General features: G+C 42.7%; 1 protein-coding gene across 2 annotated transcripts in view; it reads left to right on the top strand.

Annotated features, from left to right (window-relative positions):
- The window catches only part of LOC122621966 (synaptotagmin-like protein 4), a 48,289-nt gene that overhangs the window by 9,836 nt on the left and 22,027 nt on the right, over positions 1-16,426 (top strand). The window lies entirely within an intron of this gene.

The raw sequence follows: 16,426 nt of genomic DNA on the forward strand, positions 1-16,426 counted from the left end.
ATTGAGTTCGAAGCAAGGGGCTTGGGGCATGGAGCTTGGGGCATGAGTAGCTCCAGTAGCAGCTGCAGCTTCCGAAGGCACTTTCCTCGACGCATTCGCTGGCTGTCCGTGCTTTTTGCCGACCAGGGTCCGGATAACCTTTCCATTTTACAACTGTCAACGGCGCAGCGAACGCGATTTGCCAGCGGTTTGTTTTATTTACTTTTTTGTGTCCCCCCTAACTGCCATTTATTTTCCTCCTGTTTTCCCCAATGTCGTAATTACGCGTAAAGTTTTGAGCCTGCATTTGAAATTGTACGCAGTTTTCCCCGAAAGTGTCAACGCATGTCGGGGCTTTAAAGTTTTGAAAAATGTTAATTTGTTGTCGTTGCTAATGCTGCATTGGGTTTTTCTCTTTTATTTTCCCGTAACCACTGCAGCTGCTGTTTAGTTGAGTTTTGTTTGTTTGCTGGCTGGTGGGCTGGTTGGCAATTCGAATCGAACGCGTCTGGCATTACATGACACTCATTATTGCACATTAAGTTGGATGGATGATGGAAAGTGGTGGTCCGACCCTATGAGACAGCAGAATTGCTGGACTGGGGGTACAATAGAAAGCATGGTTGCCTACCTTAATTGATATAATAAGTATATCTGCCACTCGCACGGAAGTTCGGCATTAAGTCTTTGGCCAGGTCATCGTCAATTAATCAAGCCATCTTCGGGGAGAAACTTGCCGCGTCTGGTTCAACGAACTTTTCACGGCGCTTTTCATTGAAATATTTACGCATAAGCTAATAAATGCCTCGAATGCAAGTCGTAAGAACACAGAAGAATACATTTTAGATTAACATTGGTCTTTTAGAATCACGTTTAAGGCAAGAATTAGTACCGAGATATTATTCCAGCTGCAAAATCCTTTGATATCTACTGATTTAGGAAACCCTCCTCCAGCGAAGGCAAGCCTTTCGCTATTTGCTGACCCGGAATGTCCGACAAGTGAGGAATGTACACAATGGCAAAGTGCTTGAATCGCCATGTACCGTGCATACATAGTGGTTTCATAGGGTTTCCTTTATTCCACTGAGCAACCACATGAACGAAACTTTAACCCCATGACCCTTTGGCCCCCTGGCAAGATCGAAGGCACTTGACTGCTGGATTTGTGCAGTTGGTTTTATTTTACTTATATACTTTGACTTTGATTCCATTTAAAATTGAAATGTCTTCGTAACTTTAAACGGGGCTATCAATAATTTCAGGCAAAAAAGATGCAGGACGGCAGCAATACGGCAAAACTTTCAACTGCAAGTGGCAGCCAGCCAAAGACAAAGTTTCAAGTGCAATTTTCATATAATTTGCATACAAACAAACAGACGGTTCACTTGGGGCACGACCTCAGGTCGCGTTTATGTTTTATTGAAAATGAAAATATCAATTTGCCTTTCAGGGTGCATATAATGACATTTTACAAAGAGGTTTTATACCTTGCGGATTTATTGATTCCTTGCGAAACTGAAAGGGGAATGTATTTGATACAAATAGTTTCATGTTTTGAGGTTTCTTACAAAGCAGGAAAATGTTTATTAGGATGTGAAATGGAAATCTTTTGTACAGTTGTTGAAAGGGAAAATATATGTGTTTAATCCCATAAAGGAAACCAGGAGTATACTGAAAACTCATGAATTGGGATTCAGAAAGAAGTTTGTTTAACGAATCTATCAGATTCATTTAGTTTCTTGGTAGCCCGATGAAAAGGTTTTCCAAGGAACAGAATCATTATGCCGGTCAGCAGATATTTCGGAGCACCTCCTTTATTGTCAAATCTTTTGACTACTTAAACCAGGAGAAGGCAATCCTCGGATCCATAAATTGCTGTGTGCTTTGTATGCTGGCGTTATGCTTCTATGGGTGTTTCTGGTTCAGGACACAAAATGAATTTTAATTAAATTGTGTTTATAAATAATGGCCTTTTGCCCGGGCCTGCCAACAAATTGAGTTACATAATTATGCGCGGCCTGGCTGCGGTGGTGGCCAAAAACCAGAGGGGGACGAAGGCAAAAAGGCCAACGGAGGCAATCAGTCAAACCCAAAACAACGATACAAACAAGTGGGTTGCGGAGGGGGGCGGTGATATGGGGGTTGGGTGGAGGAGCATTTCATCGATATCAAAGTCTCGATGCTTACACACTTAATCGAATTTAGCGACAATTTTACCGAGTTTCCATTAGCCGGTTGTAATGGATGATTTTCCAATTACCGGTCGCCCTGCCACTTTCAGTTCTTCCCCCTCTCAGTATTTTCTGCTGATCACACTGCGTATGGGTAATGGCAGTGGCAACAGCAAATGCCAGCGATGCCAATCGCACGCACATTCGTCATCCACACACACGACACAACCACTCAACTGCTGGGCAAAATGCAAATCGATGGGGGCAATGTCAGGGTTTTTGTTTCCTTGTGGCTTTTGCCAAATTGCTCGCTTTCTTTGTTGCCCGGAGTTATGTTGATGTCGCTCCATCGAGCCGAACAGCCACATTTTGGCATTTCCGAATGGCAAATAAAATTGATACACTTTTATTTGTGGTCGCGTGTGTGGGATGTGGAATCGAGTGCACAGCGAAAAAGTTGATACTTATATAAGCACTAATTGTAATTCAAATGGGCAATTATGTATAGTCTACATTTTATGTAGTCTAAACAAGCTCTTCGAATGCTTTGCTGGACTTTTCTGTTCACTCCAAGCTCCATTCGCCATAGATTGAATTCATTGGACCAGAACATGTGTGAATGTTAGTTTTTTCTGCTCGTGTAGTGGTGGTCTGAATGTGCCTTTGTCATTTCCATCACAATCAATTTTTAATGCCCAGCATTCAGCCGGCCGAGATCACGAACCCGAGCACGTTCCTCGAGCCACATGGGGCGCACGGTGCGGATACTTGATTTGCCTGTTGCACTGCTACCGACTGCTACGGCCTTTGGCATCGGAGCTGGGGCATCACATGCTCCGGTATTCTGAGAAGCCTTTGACACGAGTGGGTCAGGTTAGCTGGCTGTTGGCCAAAACTGTTGCCAGATTCCAGATTGAAAATTGGCCTCAACAGGTGCAGCTCGGCGCTCAATTACGGTTGACAGGGGCCAGATAATTTACTGTTCGACTTTGGATTGACATCGCCTTTAATTAAATGTTACTCGATTGACAATGATGAACTGACATATCAAATTACACATGTGAAATATGAAGAGGTTAAATCGAATGGTCCTTCCAAATCGATTCTATTTCTTGTGGCCCACACAGCTTACAAACAAGTAAAATTCATTTCTTTCACAAACCTCGTTGAAATTAGTTTCGTAGTAAATAATTAAACATCAATTTTAGCTGCGCACCGCGTTTTTACAAAGCCATTGTGTATGTTGTGTATGCTTTAAAAATATGTCAAAATAAAATGGCATGGACCGTGCGGATTTCGGACTCCGGACTTCGATTGGCTGCACATAGCTTTCCACTTAAATGCAGCCGTTGATTGACACATGGCTGAAATTGAATTAAGTTGGTTATCATAAATTTTACAGCCAGCCAATGTAGAGACATAAACCAGAAACGAAAAGCGCTTTGTGCGCCGCATGTGCGGAATTAACAGCCAACTACTCCGGCGATATACGTACCTACTTACCTACAAACAAACTCATATAATCGTATAAATATATAAAAGTCGGGTACAACGCCCACCCAAGTCAAACCGCAGAGCCGCCGATGGAGTTTGCCGGATTTGGAGTTTGACCGAGATTAAAAAAGGTGGAAAAGGTCTGGTTTTAGGGTTCGACTTACAGCATAAATTGCAATTTATGAGCGTGATTTTATTCGTATTTGTAGGGCGCACCACATAAATGTCCATGTGTGCACTTTATTGTGGAAATACGTAAGTAATGTTTTCGACCAATTACTTGCCTTGGTTGGGAAAGCTAAAGCTTTTCCCTTGATTTTATAGATTTCAACAGCTAAACCAATAGATATTAATTTGAAAATGAGAGCAGATGCACTAATATTTATCTACTATTTTAATTAATAATATTTAACTAGAACTTATACCCTTCAACATAAATTTCACTTGCTGACTCAGCTATTCCTAGTGGAAACTTGGTCGAACTTTCAGCTGCATGTTAGGCCAACTAATTTGATGAAAAGCGTGAAAATGCAAATCCACTTGCCACCGTGCCTTCCAAGACTGGGTCATAAATCGTCTGGACATTACATAATTAAACGGAATTGTTGGCTAGTTAGCGTGTACGTTGCCTTCAATTACTTAAAATTCTGAATGGCCGGCAATGAATTGAACATTGTCACGCTTGCCCAGAGGAAATGGTCCAAGGGAGAGGGGGAGGGAGGGAGGTGAAGTGTTGGCCAAAAACGGAAGACGTCGTGTAACGCCAGGCAACGGCACTTGGTTGGCCAAATTTGTGAGCCGCCAAGCGGGCTTTTGGCCATAAGTCAACAACCTTTTTGGCAGGCGGCCAATTTACGCACGTACAATTTGTCGTCGGCGGCACGTAGCTCTCCACGTCGAAGTCGACTCGACTCGACTCGACTTTATTTACGGTTACTTCGTCTGAAGTGGGTTCCAATGGGAACGCTACAGTGGGTGGGGGGTGTGGGTGGTTGGGTGATGGCGATGGCGATCTATGTTGCAAAGGTCAGGCGGCAAGACGTACTCTTCCTCTATGCGTCTGATATTGCAGAAGACAGACAACTCGAGAAGGTTAATTCGCACTTACAACTTAGATATGTGGAATTACAGAGGATGACACAGTTTAAAACAGTTTAAAAAAGCTTATGTGATGCAAGTTATAAATATCAGTTATTCATTAAAAAGATTGCTTTAACCTTATCTTAATATTAATGAAACGCATTTTTAAAGTTCAATGAATTTTCCAAGGGAAATCGCACTTCTACGAATTACAAATCTTAGAAATTAGACAAGGGCAAACCTTTTTCTGCGAATTGTAAAATCGCATCCACAATGAAAATCGCTTTAGGTGAAAAGCAGTCAGTGTGAAGTCAACTATTTTGGCGGCTTTTTACGGGCGCTTTTCGTATTCCCTCCGTCCTCCGTCTGACAGTCAAGTTGGTCGAGCCATTCCAGCTGGCCAGTTCGGGCATTTCTCTACTCTTTTTATTTACATTTATTTTTATGCAGACGCCGGCCGTAAATTTATAATTTTGTACGAGAAGCAAATTTTGCGAGGCTGTCGACCGGAAAACGCGCCCAGGCTCGCAGTCGCAGCTTCATTTGCCTAAGTGTTTAGCAATTTTGTTTCGCATTTCGCATTTCACATTCCTCCTTCTCTCCCCTTTTACTGGGCACCATAATTTTTGCCCAGGCTGTGAACCTTTTTTTTTGGGGCCATACCAAAAGGAGAGAAAACCCAAAGCTTGCCAGGCATTTTGGGCGGAGGGCGTTCCTTTTAATGTTTTCATAACTTTCGGCGCGTCTGTCAATAAGTCGAATTCTTGGAAACAAGCTGGAAACTTAAGTCACGTTACGTGACTCCCATGTCAATGGCTTTTCGACATCCTTTCAGTGGTTCCGATTTGAATATTAACACATCGAGTGGGTTGAATGAGTGAAGTATTTTCCATATGCCCCCAAGCTGACCAATGTCCAGCTACATTTCAATGTTTGCTGCCCCGCCATAGAGCCCAATATTGTCCCATTTTTCTACTCTTGCCGCGCACCGAGTCAGTTACCTGGTATTGATTTTGTTTAGTTTACATGTGGGACTTATCAAATATTAATCACGAAATATGGCCAACAATGCAGGCTTCCATTTTTCCAGCCCTCCCGTGTTGTTGTTTTCGCACATGCGCCAAAAAAAAGAAGGAAAATACAGCAACATAAAGAAAAACTCAACACCCAGCCACAGAGGAACAGAGCTACAGAGCAACAGAGTCGGAGGCCATAAATGAAAATATTGAAATTCGTTGAACACGCGGCTGTCATAGAGCATTATCCGGTATTCAGGACATGCGACATGCATGGCATTTTTTATACACAGTGTATGTTGGTAGTATATGTAGTGTATGTACTATGTATATGCGGGGTTGCTGGAGAGAACAACACCGATAGACACACCCATATACATTTAATCTCCATAGATGGATTTGGCCATGTGCGAGTCACTTGATTGCTTATTGAAAAGAAACGGAGAAATCGTGTTTTATTAGATTGCCAGGCCAGTAGTAAATTCCCCATGCCGGTCACATATGGGTCATTTGACATTTTTGTTTTTCGGCCACCATTTTTATCCTGTCCGAGCTTCCATGATTGATGGCTGCATTTCATTAGGATAATGAGCGGCGACAACGGACATTAAAACTGTGAGACGGCAGATTGATAAAATATCAGTTACCAACTGCAAATGGCTCACCTTTGATTGAGATTTACGAAAAGTATCGCAATTTCAAAGGGCTATCCCTTCCTTGATCATACCAAAAAACAATGTGCTACAGCAAAGTAAATTTCTTAAAGGGGGTCTCTTAAATCGTAAACATGATATTATTGCACAAATTTAATAACAAGATTGGTGCTTAAGGAAAATAATGTCCTTTTTATATAGCCTGTAGTCTTTAAGGTTTTCTTTCCCCCGCATTATATTCCCATTATTCGATGCAATGCCGTCCAGGGCTTATTTAAATATGATTTAAACCTTAATTATGCGCTCGACCCGGCCAATAAGGACCACGACAATGGTCCGGCCAATTAAGCTCGCCAAATGTCAATTAAGAAAACATTTTTCCCACCGCTCCTCTTTCCCCTTTGCCCTTGCTGTTTTCGCCGGGCTGGAAAGCCAAACGCAAATAAATAAACAACTGGCCAAAACGGAATGGCAGACAATGGTCAACAGTGGGTGAAGACCAAGAATAACAGCAAACAGCAAACAGTGGGCAACAAAGGCAACACAGGCAGCACAGGCAACAATCATGGCGACGATGACAACGCTGACAGGTGATGCGTCGATTAACTGTTATTTAGCCGGTGCTTAAAATGGCAGCCGTGCGATTTCCGGTGCGGACCCCTCCAGATTCCCTCCCCCCCTCCATTCCCTTTAGTCCAGCATTTGGTTTTCGCTGTTCATCGTTGAGCGGGCAGGAAAGTAAATGAAAGTACAAATTGACGATTTGTTTGATTTGGCACTGGAGCAAATCTCGGGAAAACAGAAAACAGCGAACAGCGAACAGAAAACAAGGAAGCAGCAGACAGCAGGCGGCAGGCAGCAGGCAGCTAAAAGCGGATGGACCAAAGGCCCCAAAGACTTTTGGCTATAATTTAACGCACGAATGGCTCAGTTAAGCGCTGTAAAAAGACGCAACAACGAGAGCTAACTGCTGTGAAAACATCTCGAACAACATTTCGGTGAGGGGGGTGCCTCCTAAGGAGGAGTCCCTCCTAAGACCTTAACCCCAAAGTTTTTCATTCTCTTGCGTCGGGGGCTTTTTCAATTTCGCTTGGCCGTCCACATAGTTGTTCTGGCTTCGTTTATTAAGTAATAAATGTTCGGCAATTTCAGTGCCATTACCAAAGTGGATTTCAAACAAAAAAGTCAACCATAAATCGTGCTGGTTTTCCTTTGACTTTGCACTTGCCCCTCTCTCCATCTTCTCCAGCAGATTCAAACAAGAAAAAAACCGAAAAGAAGCCAGAAAAAATTGACACAGTTTTCCAGTTTGCCATTTGGCCAGCGCTTTTGGAAACTGTCAGAAATGTGACAAATGTGACAACATCGCAGCCCAGCGGGCAGGAAAGCTGAATTCCAGATTCAGATTCCGGCGCTTTCATCTCCGCGCTCTATTTGTGTATCGTCGTCTGTGGCCGTGAGCTATTTTTTTGCGGCACATGGCTTGGTTTTATCTTGAAGATGGCGGTTTTATTGTCTTTTTGTGCGGCGGGAACGGCGTGCGAAATGCGCGGCAATCAAAATTTGTTATGGCGCAAAATTTATGGGCCATCCGTGTACCCATGTTCCCATGTTCCTTGTTCCCCTGACTTTGCTCTTTAAGCGCTTTATTTACTGAATTATGCAGAAATTGAGAAGAATGCCGAGTCCTGTTGCGACTTCATTATGCGCGTTGGCATTTATTTAATCTGGGATTGGCAGTCGCTGCACACCTGGCGTATGCGTAATGCAGCTCTGCTCATGAATATTGCGCATACGACTTGTTTGAAGTCGGTTTCTGGTTTACACAGGAAAAAGCGAATCGAGAACGAAACTTTAAATGTTTCTGTTTCCAGCTAAAATATGGGTTTTTTAATTAATAGTTGTATCAAAAATATTTCCATAATTGAAGCCGCAACTTACCTAGTCCGCAGATAAGTTTATCGGCAATTTACACCAGGCAACTGTGATTAGTTCCTTATTAGCTTAATTACCAGCAAAAGGGCTTGCCTGTGGCCTGTGGTCCTAGACACTATCATTCATCTTCAGATGGCCACTTAAGCCGGCTGAGAACGTTGCCTTATGGGCCATAAGCCAATGTAAACTCTGGGGTAAAACCGCTGAAAAGGGAGAGCACCATTAACTTTGAGACATGGCCAACGCAGAAATAAAGTTTCGCATATGGCCCATTGTCTGTCGCCCGTTTAGATGTCAATGTACTGCGTGCCGGGACACCTCATCCTCCGGATCCTCGCCCTCCCCTCGTCCGATATGTAATTATGCAAATGCTGGATCCCAGCTGAGGGCCGATGAAACCCCTGTCTGTCCCTTGCCCGGTTATCAGTGTCAAATCGAAGTTTAAGAACTGGAAAGGGTTGCCAGTTGGGCCCGCAACCAAATGGGGAATACCCCGCTAATATCCCTCCGCTTTTTAACTTTTTTAAGTTTGAAATTAAAGTTACTTTCTTTTAAATATTATATTTTGTTGAAGTGTTCGAAATAGTTCTTACACAAACTTTGGATATCGAATATTTTGGAAATTTCAATAAAAATTAAATTTTACGTTACCTACTTCTACAATACAGTATTTTACTTTCAACCATTTCGCTGTTGCGAAGCATTTAATAAATGTATCCACTGGATACAATCCACATGCCTGAAAACCCTTGGCAAACTGAGCACATACTCGAACATGTGTGCAAAAAAAAAGAAAAGGACGGAGAAAAGGACAGAAAGGGAGCAAACGTTTATTTAGGTTTATGGTCGTGGCCCATTAAGCATACGACACGTGTGGCGAGTGCTTTAAATTCAACAAAATTCGCATTTAATTTGATTTTCCCACCATATTCGTCGGCACGGCAACACGCTGCTGTGTTTTTGAAGCTGTATGTATTGTGGCGGGAACAAAAAGTCAACTGGCAAAGGGGATAATTTACAGGCTGAACAAACTGCATAAGTGCAAAACGCTGCCCATGGTGACCACGAAGGTTTATTAGTTATATTTGGCTGGTTGCGTGCTGAGGACGATTACCAGGGTTTTAGCCCTCTGCCATTTAAAATTAATTAAAACTAACAACATTTTCAAGCACTTAGCTACACACACATGCACATGCTCCGTCGAGTGACGCCATTTTGTCGTCCATTGCATAATTAAAAGGCGCACAAATGGCAGGCCATTTCCGGTGCTCAACCGGTCGAGTGACCTGAATGCTTTAAATTAAAGCACCTGTGATACATTTTAAATGCCATGCCCTCCGGCTGTCTCAAGTTTGGTATCCATTTTTTTATTCGGCCCGCAATGCTGTCAAAAAGTTTTAATTTGAAACGGAAACGCGAGCCCCACGGCATCATGGCCATCGCCATCGCCATCGCCCTAGCTACTGGCCATTGTCCTTGCTCTTGCTCTTGCTCATGCCCCTGCATCCGAAATCCAAGAACCACCTCTTCCAGCATCCAGTGGCCAGCAGTCAGTATCCAGCAGTCCACTCCAGACGCCCCGACAAATCATATTTAGCCTGGTAATTATTTATATTCGCATTCTCTGGCACATCAGCGCCAGCACTGGGCGTCATTAAAATCGTAAATCTAATGGACAAGCCGGTGCTGCCAACGGCCAGTGGCGTTGACTGTGGTCGGGAACGATTTGAATTATGGCATATTTCGTTGGGATATCTAGGGGGAAAACGCAGCAAGAGACGACAGAGTGGCCAATCATTTCCCTTGTGGAAATATGAACAGCTGCGATGCTTTAAAATACCTGACCAATTTAATATTTCCTCGCTGGAAGTGAAAAATTTGGCTGCTAAATAACTGAAAATGGCTAGATAGAAATTACGTGCCATTTATGTGTTCAAAATTCAAAACATAAAAGTCTAAAAAGACGATGTCTTTTTACACAGATATATTTTATTCATCAGTAGCGGGAAATTCGTTTAAAGCCAAATCGCTTACAGCGATTTTACTTATTATAATTAACCGGGCTGTAAATATCAATTTTTAGGTCGTCTCTAAAAAAAACTATATATCTAACATCTACTTTAACCAAATTAGTTGAAGAATTGAATATTTATAGCCCTTCTGTGTAAAAAAAATTAATCAGCACTTCTCTGGCCAAACCAAAGCCATGGCATTTGAAGTCAGACCGAAACGCAGACCAATGGCATTAGCAGTAAGCCCGAAAAGTAGCGAATTATTTGCCTGTTGTCTGCTGCCCCAGGGCAACATCAAAGCGCCACGGCAGGACTCAGAAAATGTTATCTCTCCTTTGATATCTAATAAACCAACGGGCGAAGGCGATGGCTATGGCGATGGCGATGGCCTGCCGTTGGACCAGGTGTTCGATCTGACCCAAAAGGTCACACGGCCAGGCGTCCAGGCGTCCAAAATGGATACCCCATCCGGATCCCGAACGAAGGACGCAGCTGATTTACATCAGTTTAATTAGTTGCTTATTTGCATAAGCCCGCAGAGCGAAGAATTTGGGCGCCGGGACAGTGGGAAACATGCGTAACGCTATTTGTTTAGGCCATGTTAGGGTTTTTAATCATATTCTGACCGAAAACTGTTCCGCCGCCACACAACAAAGGCTGTCGGCTAATCCAGGTCTTTGCACCACTTCCATGGTCACTGTGAATTTATGGCCATTAGAGTTAGCACTTTTTGGCAGCCTGTTCCTGCCGCTCCTGCTGTTCCTGCCGCTCCTGCCCTAATGGCTTATTATGATTATTAATTCATAACGCAAGCGTGCTGGTCGTGTAGCTACAACTATTACTACACCAGCACTCGGGCACTTGAACATGCGACTGCGAACACTTCCATTGCCACATCTCCACCATCTCCACATCTCGACTCACATCCACGGCGCACACTCGACGTATATGCTATCCTGACATGCCAACAGATGGCACATTAAGCATGAGCACGACTACACGGCGAATAGAGGGCCTTTCGCAGAGGCAGGTCCTTTCAGTAAATAAATAGAATCAGTGTATAACATTTCAAACATATTGGGAATAGCTCGCTCGTTGAACTCGGAATAAAATTCCACAAATTTAAAACATTTTCAACGCAGATCGTAATCGAATTATTTTATTTAGTAACTTAAGGGGGTGTTTATTTAATTCAACATTCGTTATACTCAGAATAGCATTAAATTCAATTGAATTAAAGCTGGATATTAGACCCCAACAATGTGTCCAAGCCAATCATCATTATGTTTTATATTCCAAAGTAGTAAGAGATGTTAATTTAGCCACATTTTGCAACATTGAACACTGCAACTCGCATGTATAAATTTGAAAATAGGTAATGTTTTTTCCAGTGCCACCAGGAGTGGGTTGTGATGCCAAAAACCAGCGTGCCGTTGCCGTTTGGCGGTGGGTGCAGACTTTATGCGTTAACAAGGCCAATAAAACATGTCCCCGGCCATGGGTTTTGTGGTATGTGGTTAGTTCACCATTCTAGTGCTCTGTGCGCTGTGTTTGTGCTCCTGGGAGTATGCAACAGTTTTGGCATGGCCTCGGTTTTGGGTTTCGTTTCCGCTTCCTGCCGCTTGGAGGGCCGCTTCACTGGGCTCTGTGGTTGCCGCTTGTCGTTTGCTGATTTTGTGACGCTAATAAAGCTTGCACGCACTTCAATCCCGATGCCCGAATGCAGATAAAATTATAATTAAAAAGTGTTCTTGCCAGGCCTGCTGGCAACATAATTTATCCAGAAACCAAAGTCCTGTTCGGATTTTTATGCGCTCTGCGTGACTCCTTTGCCGACACATCACATCATCGCACTTGCCTACACCAGAGGTCAAAACAATAGAACTAAAATTAATTTAAATAAATTCAGCTCAAGTCCTGTTATTAATTATTCAAGTATTGATTTGTGCTTTTAATATTTAACTTACTCAAGAAAGGTACTAAAAACAAATTTGATTTTAACAACAATTTGGACAGTCTCTTTTGTGATACACATATGGCTGCCACTGTACGCAGCCATGTGTTTGTTTTATGTGTCAGCAGGTCTTGGCCATGTTTTATAGCTCTCGCCTGCCAGTTGGACGTTAATATTAAGCAACCGGCTTAAAGAACAGCGGTGAGGACACCAAATATCCGAAAATCCCGAGAGATTGGGGCAGGACATGGGGGACCTCAAACTTAATTTGGCAACCGGACATCGACTTACGTTTGATTGCCGATTTAATTGGACTGCCAACTTTCGCCTACATGTGCGCCATTTGCATAATTTGGGATTCAGGAGTGGGATATTTAATTAGGCAACATTGTGCAGCTCAAAACTAATCAAATTAGTGAGCTTGGGTGTATGTCTGTCCTTGGAATTCTAATTAAATGGTTTCAAATTCATCATATGTCTTCGATTTACAGATTACGAAATCTAGTCAAATGAAATATAATCTTTTACGTAATTTGTAAGTTTTGTTAGGCGAAGATGAGGAATGTGAGATGCAATTAGGAGCTTTGTACGCTTATTCCCAATGACAATTAAAACTCAAACGCCATATGTCAAACTGCCACAAGAGTATATGCATTCATGCTTTTGATTTATTTTAAGCTTACATTTCGTGCACATCCTGCTGCAACATATTTAATTGGCCCATTGTCTCATGGCTAATCATATCAATTAATTTTATAAAAAACATCTGCGCACGTGAAAATGTTGCCTTAACCAATCCAGCTAACCTAAATTAACCAAAATTCAATTCGAAAATCGATTAAATTGCTACTAAATCAACTAATGACAAGTTTTTGTGTGCTCTTTTTATTCTTTGTCTCTTTCCATTTAATTACACATACATCACGCACTCACACACACTCACACCCGAAAACCCACCATACACGCTTGCCGCCTTCTCTGTCTCTGTCTCTGTCTCTGTCTCTATCTCTCACTCTCTTTCCCTCTCGCTCTCTCCATGCCTGACTGTCGCAAAATGTCATGTTAACTTTTTGTAACGTGTTTTCGTTTCTTAACCAACAATCTAACCAAACTGTCTATGCGTCTGTCATGTAATTATGTTATCAACCCGGAACCAAAAACCAAAACCAAAACCAAAACCTCCCCAACCGACCCACTACAACCCCTGTAATTTAAACAACTACACGCAACAACAAACCCGTAAAAAACAACAATTGAAACCACTCCAATGAATACATATTACAATTTCAACAACAACTCCAAAACCATGTCAACTACCTCAACAACCATCGCTGTAATTACAACCACAACTTCAACAACATATACAATTTCAACAACAAACACCGCACAACAACATTGACGCCAACAACAATTTCAACAACAACTCCAACCGAATTTCAACAACAACAGGCTCTTGCGCGCCGAATTGTATGCTTTGAGGCGCAAGGGTGCGGCCAAGGTCGTTGGTGGAGTGCAGCCACTCGATGCCACACAACAACCACATCAACAACAGACAACCATGCAGCCCAGTCAACAACAACAACAACAACAGCTCGAACAACACAACAACCACAACGCACACACGAGCGACCCGAGTCGCCACTGCGCCCGCTGCACCACCGAACTGGGTCGCATCACCAACCGTGGCGCCCCCTGTCGCGTCTGCAAGTTGCGCGTGTGCAAAGCCTGTCGCGAATTCACATCGCGCACCACGGACTGGGTGTGCGTGGTGTGCCACAAGCAAATGTAAGTGTGTCTCTGTCACTCCCATTGTCTGTATCAGTTCTGTATTCTCCTTCTCTCTCTATGCATCTATACGTCTGTCCAACTTTCATTGCCAACTAAAAACTCACAAAACTCTGTGGATGCGACCAACTATTCAACTCACGCACACGAAAACCAAGCTAAAATACAAAACATTACATTGTGTCCTTGTGCTCATGTCGGGGCATGATTGTCTACGTGGTGGTGGAATACCCTGTAAAGGACGTTCTGATACTATATGTTATTGTAGCTATGTAAATGTAATCTGTAAATGACATAAATAATATTGATCTTTGGTTAAGGTTTCTATAAGTGTGTAATAAGCTGATCGATTTTCTTTTAAATAAGTGAATATTTCTATTTAAATTCCTGAAAAATAGGCAACGCAACTCCTACTTTAGGGTAGTTTTATGTCTAGGTTCCATTCCCAAAACTGCACTTTGGTTTTACGCCCTGGCAATCGTTTTCCCATTTCTTAATTTTGTGCGTTGGACTTTGTAGCACATACATACATTGCAACTTTCAACGTTGCAAGCTAATTTTGCATGCCCTTTCGGTTGCTTTGTGTCGCCAAAATTGTCACCCAAAGCCCGTTGGTGCAACGTGAATCAACAAAGTATAGCATTGCATACGGACAGAGACAAAATCTCTTGCTTGCATTTGCCCAAAATAATTCTAGGAAAAGGTTTACTCGCATTGCAAGCTGATAGAAATGGTTCTTTTGTTTATTTTCCATTTCAGCCCGTGGGCATCAGGTGTCACAGGCTGTCAACTGAAACTCCGCATAACTGATGCGGCAGATTTTTTTGTGCACGTTTCTGTTGCCAGTTGGCAGTTTTGAATATTTGAATATCTGAAACGGTTTGTTTTCAGCTAGTCGTGTTTGCTTTGCCCTCTTGATGGCCCATTTGTGATGCGCAGCGGCTTAAATGCACACTCGTGTTCGCAAACAGAAAGTTCATTTGAAAATACAATTTGCACGTGTTCCCCCCTGTTAAGCTGTCCAATTCGAAAATTCCACTTTTGGCGAGCTGCACAAATAATATTGGTCATCATTTTCAGTGACCAAAAGGAGCTTTGCGTGATGTATTAGATAACCTGGCAATGAGGCAGCTCCAAGGATTGCAAAATGTTCCCCCCAAAAACCCAAACGTGTTCATTCAACCAACAGCAGCAATCTGTCAACAAGTGCCGGGCCGTTTAATGAGCTGCACTATGTGTTCTGGCCCCATTTTGCATTTTGCCAGCATAAACATGAGCCACCCCACACATTGCGCATACGCCCTGTGTCACCACAGCATCAGCAGCTCTCGGTTTGCGCCAACATTTGGCAACATAACAATTGCCTCTGATGAGACAGGCGACCCACACACGAAAGGTTCACTGTTCAGTGTTAATGGGCGAGCCCAGGTCCCAAAAATAACAAAAATAAAAAGAAAAACACAGCAACTCCCCAGCTGAGAAATGCCCGTATTGAGTTGGCAAGGCCACAGACGCAGACATTTGAGTAATTAAATCTTGGCCAACTCGTCGCCAGCTGCAGGCCAAACTGCTGTGTACTGTGTACTTATGAATGCCGTGTGGCACATGTAGATTTCCCGGGCCGAGAATACAGCAGGTCGCCTACAGGTGGCAGCGATTTCACGCCTGTCAACACGCATGACGCACACCAAATTTGGCCGCGTCTGCTGCAGCTGCTGGATAATTATGAATGCCACACGATGATGGCTGCGATGGGCCCAGCCCCTTCTTTTCGATGGAGGGCGTCTGCACTTGCGTCTGCCTCTCAGCAGGAATTTATCCAATTGCTGGGGCTGCACCCCCAAGTCAGACACAAAAGCACACTGTCTGGCCGAAGAAATACAATTATTCCACGAATTTCTGCCCAGACACTGAATTGTTATTTTACCAATATTCATAATTGCATCAGGGCAACAACTCATTGATTATATTAAATATATATATATACCTCTGTATATGTTGATCCCTTTATGCAATGAAAAGAAGCTTTTCTGGTGAAGTATAAATTAATATTTGCTTAAAAGATGAGCGAGTGATGTATGTATATGCCATTGAAATGATTAATTTCCCAGAAATGTAATAAAGAGAGATATATACTTCCTAGGAACCTAATTAAATTTAACAAAAGCTTCTCAATTATATAGTTCTTGGAAATTGGGAATACCTTCACAGTTTCGTTCTGTATAATTTTCTCAGTACTATTAAAATTATATGAAAGTGGTATGTTACTTTAAGTATAAGGCACTGTATGGGTATTTGAAGCAAACTTTTAATTTTATTTAAAACTCCTACGTGGGATTAAAGTTAA

Source organism: Drosophila teissieri, chromosome 3R (genome assembly GCF_016746235.2).
Source record: "Drosophila teissieri strain GT53w chromosome 3R, Prin_Dtei_1.1, whole genome shotgun sequence".
NCBI classification, from domain to species: domain Eukaryota; kingdom Metazoa; phylum Arthropoda; class Insecta; order Diptera; family Drosophilidae; genus Drosophila; species Drosophila teissieri.